This window comes from Manihot esculenta, chromosome 4 (assembly GCF_001659605.2).
Source record: "Manihot esculenta cultivar AM560-2 chromosome 4, M.esculenta_v8, whole genome shotgun sequence".
NCBI classification, from domain to species: Eukaryota; Viridiplantae; Streptophyta; class Magnoliopsida; order Malpighiales; family Euphorbiaceae; genus Manihot; species Manihot esculenta.
The window spans coordinates 28,970,001-28,975,632 of record NC_035164.2 but is presented as its reverse complement, the minus strand read 5'-3'; positions in this window follow the sequence as shown (position 1 = coordinate 28,975,632).

The following is a 5,632-nucleotide window of genomic DNA, read 5'->3' as shown; positions in this document are numbered from 1 at the left end:
GATGAGTGCAATTTAAATTTAATTAAGGAATATTTATTATTTAGTAACTTAGTATTATTATTATTAATAAATTAATTTTTATATTTTTAAAAATTTATTAAAACGTTATTTTTTTATCACTCAATAAAATAATCATTTCGTCTATTTTTATCGTTAAAAATATAATAAAAAACTAAATTACCCCACTTTTTTTTTTATACGCTTTTGCCTCATTTTTTTTCTTCTTCTTCATCTTCATCATATTCATCTTTGAGAAGGAGTGTATATTTCATTGACAAAAAGAAAAAATAAAAATATTTAAAAATATATAAAAAAAAGATAAGAATATTTTAATAAATTTATGAAAATAAAAAAATTGACTTATTAATAATGGCAATATCCAGAAACTAAATAAAAAGTTTTCTTTGAGGGTAAAATTAAATTTTAAAAATTCTCTCTTATCTTTCATTAATTTTTAACGTAAAAGATGATGAAAGAACTATTTTATTAACGAAGAAAAGAAATAAAAATATTTTAATAAGTTTTTAAAAATATAAATACCAACTTATTAATTACGGCAATACTCCGTAACTAAATAATAAATTTTTCTTTAATTAATTATCTAAATTTTTATAAATTTAATAAAGTTAGAAGTGAGGAATTCTATTTTTAAAATTTAAAATTCAATCGGCTAATTCTCTAATTTTATGAGTAATAAGTCAATCTATTTTTATTTTTCTGAATTTTTTAACAATTTATTAATTATAAAGCTAATTTATATTCAATTAATATAAACTTTATAAGTTTAGATCTATGTTTAATAGATCATAATTTTAATTTAAGTATTTAAGAATATATATAAAATATTTTATAATTGATAACCTCTAGATGTTTCCTAGCCCATGAATAAGGCCGGATCCAAAAGAAGGCCACAGGTCCAAAACCCATCAGATCATACGCTCGAAAGGTGGCTCGACTTCACGAGCCTGGGCCAGCGACCCAGGGTAATCCGAATCAGATACGAGCACAAGCCCAATAGGGGAGTAGGCCCAATCACTCACCAACCCTGTTCGCATGCGTGCCAGGGTGAATTAAATGGCCGCCTGCGTGGAGAAGGGGCCTAACACGTCTGTACGTATGGCCTGAAGGACACAGACAGGTAGCACTATAGACGTGGGGTGCAGGACAAAAGGGGATCTCTCTTCTCTTCTCTTCTTGTTCTTCCTCTGGAGGGTCTCCATATTTTCTCTGAAACTCGGGCCTATCCATGAAATATTATATCATAAACCTGACTCGGGCGTCGGAGGGTCTCCGCCGGGGGCATCCCCAGTAGACCCCTGACCATTTTTCCCTATTTTGCAGGTCCCTTCGTCAAATAGAACATCGAGAGACCCATTTGATGGACCCATATGATGGACCAAGAAGAAAACCAGATCTATCATGGAGAAGGAGGAGAAAAAGATTTATCAAATGGCACCGTCTGTGGGAAACGAAAGAGATTTTATTATCTCTAAAGTTTCCAGATCCACCCATTGAGATCCACATAAGGTATGAAAGTTTGAGCGAATAACCCAGCTGAAAAGAAAGGTTCATTGTGTTAATATATATATATATATATATATATATATATATATATATATATATATTTTGATAGTATTTCAGATAGTTTGTTTTAATATTTATTGAATTTTATTACTACTAACTTTTTCTTTGAGATCTGACGAAGTGAAACTTCAGATTGAAATGTTTGTCTATGAGTGTAAAATTTTAATTTTTTCTTAACTAAAAAAAAAATTAAAATAAAATAGAATAAAATAAAATAAAATAAAAAGGGAACGAAAGCTCTCGAGATAGCTCTCTGACGGGACAACAAATAGACGAAGTCGGACTGGAAAAGTGAGTCGGCAAAGTTGAGATAGACAGCCAATCACTAACGGATCGATGGAAGATCTCGAGATAAATGTCGATGGAATAGCTCGGTCAGGCCCTCCTTGATAAGTCAATAGAAGAACCGACCTAGTCGCCTTTGGCAAGTTGGTGGAAGAAGTCCGGCTAAAGATTGATGGAAGAGCTCCGGCGGGTTCCCTTCAGGAGGTCGGTGAAAGAGGTCAGGCCAGTCACTTTCGGAAGATCGGCAAAAGGAATCAAGCAGGACGACCTCGATGGACCGATAGAGCAAGTTAGGTCGACTGGTGCACGAGCTCAACCAGAGCAAGTCCCAATTAATCGAGGTCGGCAACATATACTCCAACTACAGAATCATTCTGCGGGCTTCTTCCTTGAGCCAAGCTCGTCAAATTGGGCACTTTCTCTCTTTTCTTTTGTTGTTGGGTTGGCTTATTAGCTTTCTTCGTCCCTTGATGAGGGGAGCTACCATGCACATCAACTATGGGGAGCTGGACCTCTTTCTCCCGGGGAGACTCGGTGACTTTACTTCTCTTCCCTGAAACCTTGTCAGAGGGCATTGCAGATGAAGAGCTGGAAATGTTATGGCCTTTATTGAATTGGACTTGGTAATCTTCCTCGCTATAGACCGAAGAATCAAGCTTGTCCACAGGAGTCAACCGCTCCAAACCTTCTTCATCAGATTGCTTGAAATGTATCTCAATTTCAGCATCTCTGGGCTATGAAAGGCTTTTGGGATGCTGGTGTTGAACCACAGAGCCCACACCATTCACCAAAGGATCATGAATAGAAGCTGTATGGTCAGTGATCCGCTTGAAGCCAGGAAAAACAAGCCCAGTAATGAAGTTGATGATCCTCTGGCAAATCCCAGAATGATGAAGGGAACAGACTACCGGAATCCACATCCTGTGTAATGGAGAAACAGGTGGAGGATAAGCGTAAATTATTTAATGCTCAGGGGTCGACGTGGCTCTTAATGGAGCTAGAAGGCTACAAGCAGAAAATCACAAGTGGGGAGCTCTGACAATAGTAGGTCGACCAAACACCAAAATTGTAAAATTTTCAAGATGGAGTTTGATGAGATTGGAGAAAGCCACGCATCCACATGATCCACTCATAGGTGGTCGACGTGGCTCTTGACGGAGGTGAATATCCAAATTCCCTACAAATATTACAACGATGCCATTGTAAATAATTTGTTAAAAGTAGCTTGCACCCAATCCACTCCTGCTGCAAACAATTAATTATTATTCATCATCACAACCAGATAAACTTCAAAGTTGAGAGCTTCTTATCACTACTTTCATTTTACTTATCATTTTACAGTTATTATTGACTGTAAAATTATAAAGTTTACATAATACTTAAAATTAAATTTACAAAATTTTATGTGTTCAAGCATATTGTTTTATAAATTAAAAATTAAAAATTAGAATATTTAAAAGGAATTTACACATGCAAAATATTATTTATTGAATCTCTAAATTGTATGAGCTAATATTGTTAGTTAGAGCTAATATTTACATTCATCCGAAATATGAAACTAAGTGACATGTGCGACATATTATTTATTGATGAATATTATTGAATTAACAACGAGCATCCTCGTTATATACGCTCTGTGCAAGTTTTTATTTTGCAGAAAAATCCTGAATCTCGCTCAAAGACCTTAGGCAGGCACAAGACCGGGATCCCCAAGATCTCCCGGATTCAAGATCGAGATCCCCAGGATCTCCCGGATTCAAGACCGGGATCCCCAAGATCTCCCGGATACAAGACCGGGATCCCCAAGATCTCCTGGATTCAAGACCGGGATCCCCAAGATCTCCCGGATACAAGACTGGGATTTCCAAGATCTTCCGGATACAAGACCGGGATCCCCAAGATCTCCTGGATACAAGACCGGGATCCCCAAGATCTCCCGGATTCAAGACCGGGATCCCCAAGATCTCCCGGTGCCACATGACCGGGATCCCCAAGATCTCCCGGCGCCACAAAACCGAACTGAGAGCCTGAATCCCATGTAAGGCTAAAGAGTCTGGAAGTGACAGTAAGGCCTAAGAGCCTTAATCCTGAGCAAGCCCTTAGTGAGGCAGGTGGCTGGTCTCGAAAAATGACCGCCAGCACCACAAAATCGAGCTGAGAGGACGAAGGGAACTATTCTTTCACCTTTTATTAAAAAAATACTGTATGCTCACAGCAAACAGCGGTATACAATGACAACACGCAAAAACAACTCATAAGAACATAATTCCGACCTCACATAAAAGATTGGGGCACGGGACCATAAATGAAAAGCTAAACTCCGACCTCCCAAAGGAGCTCAAGTCATAAGGTAAAGAGACTTTGATCTCGCACAACAGCCAAAAGAGCCAAAGTGCCATGCTAACCTCAAGAGGGTGCTGGAATAAAAATAAAAGAATTTGAATCCGACCTCTCGAAAGAGCTCGGATTACAGGCTAATAAGACCTCGATATAGAAATAAAAGAATTTGAATCCAACCTCTCGAAAGAGCTCAAATTACAGGCTAATAAGACATCGATCTCGCAAAGTAACCAGCATATAACTAAATTAAACTAAGTCGCCCCAACGCCTGTATCGTGTAACAATGCGACCTGCTAAAGGCCGATGCAACGCTCGCGGCGCCAAAGCGCCAAAGCACCATGCCGATCTCAAGAAAATGAGCTCGGTACTGGTAAATTCAATAGACAGACCGAATTAAGGCGAGGCGAATCCTAAGCAAAATGCATACCAAAATACAGAACCAAACAAAGAATCAGGGGCAATCATAAGAGGCACCGACCTTGAGAATTGACCGCTAGCACTAAACCAGCTCAACTAGCCTAGAGAGAGGTCTAAGCAGCAAAGAGCTCGCAAAACGCTCGAGGGTAGACAGCCCAGAGAACACTCGAGGCCAAAAAAACTAACCGATATATACACGAGAGCCAAATGCAAAACTAACCGATACATACACGAGAGCCAAATGCTCAGATAAAGAATCAAGAAGACAGGAGCAACGTAAAAAGCCAAATAAACCATTCTGAACGACCGAATGGGGCAGTAGAAAGCCCTGACTCATTAGGGTACAAAAGGATCGAGCTCCCTCTATGAAAAGGCCCACAAATGCAGGAACGCATAAAAGGATAAACGAAGGCAGAGGACCGTGCTCACAGCTCGGATTAACTCGCAATAAACAAACATTTAGCAAGGATAACCCAGGAAGAAGAAAACGACAAAAGAACGAGCTCTCTATCCCAGTGGAGCACACATCTCAAACCTCACTGACTGCCAGAAGGTTATCTCAAGAGAGACAAAGGTGTCTGAGCTCGTAACAAGAACAATATTTAAAATCATCTAAAGTGGGGCACTCATACAAATAGGACATTTCTCTAGGTATTATGTATCCGAGCTCGCAACAATGATAAGATCGTGAGTCAAAAACAGAAATGCCCTCATGGGAATAAGAAAAACTCGCAAGTCAGAAGCCTAACCAGACTCCGAGCTCTTAGCCCGGGTCAGTTCGACTAGCCAAGTCCCATTAGAGCCAGCCTGGTCCATCAAGTAAGTAAAATTGACAAAGCTAGAAGACAGCCTGAGTAGAAAATAATGATGATGTACGGGCCGAGGTGAAATATCATTCATCATTAAGAACACATCTCCAGATCGCCATACATTTAAACACCGAAGTAAAGAGATAAAGAAATAAGGCAAGTAAAAGACGTTTTGACAAGAGCCGTTCTCGAGCTAC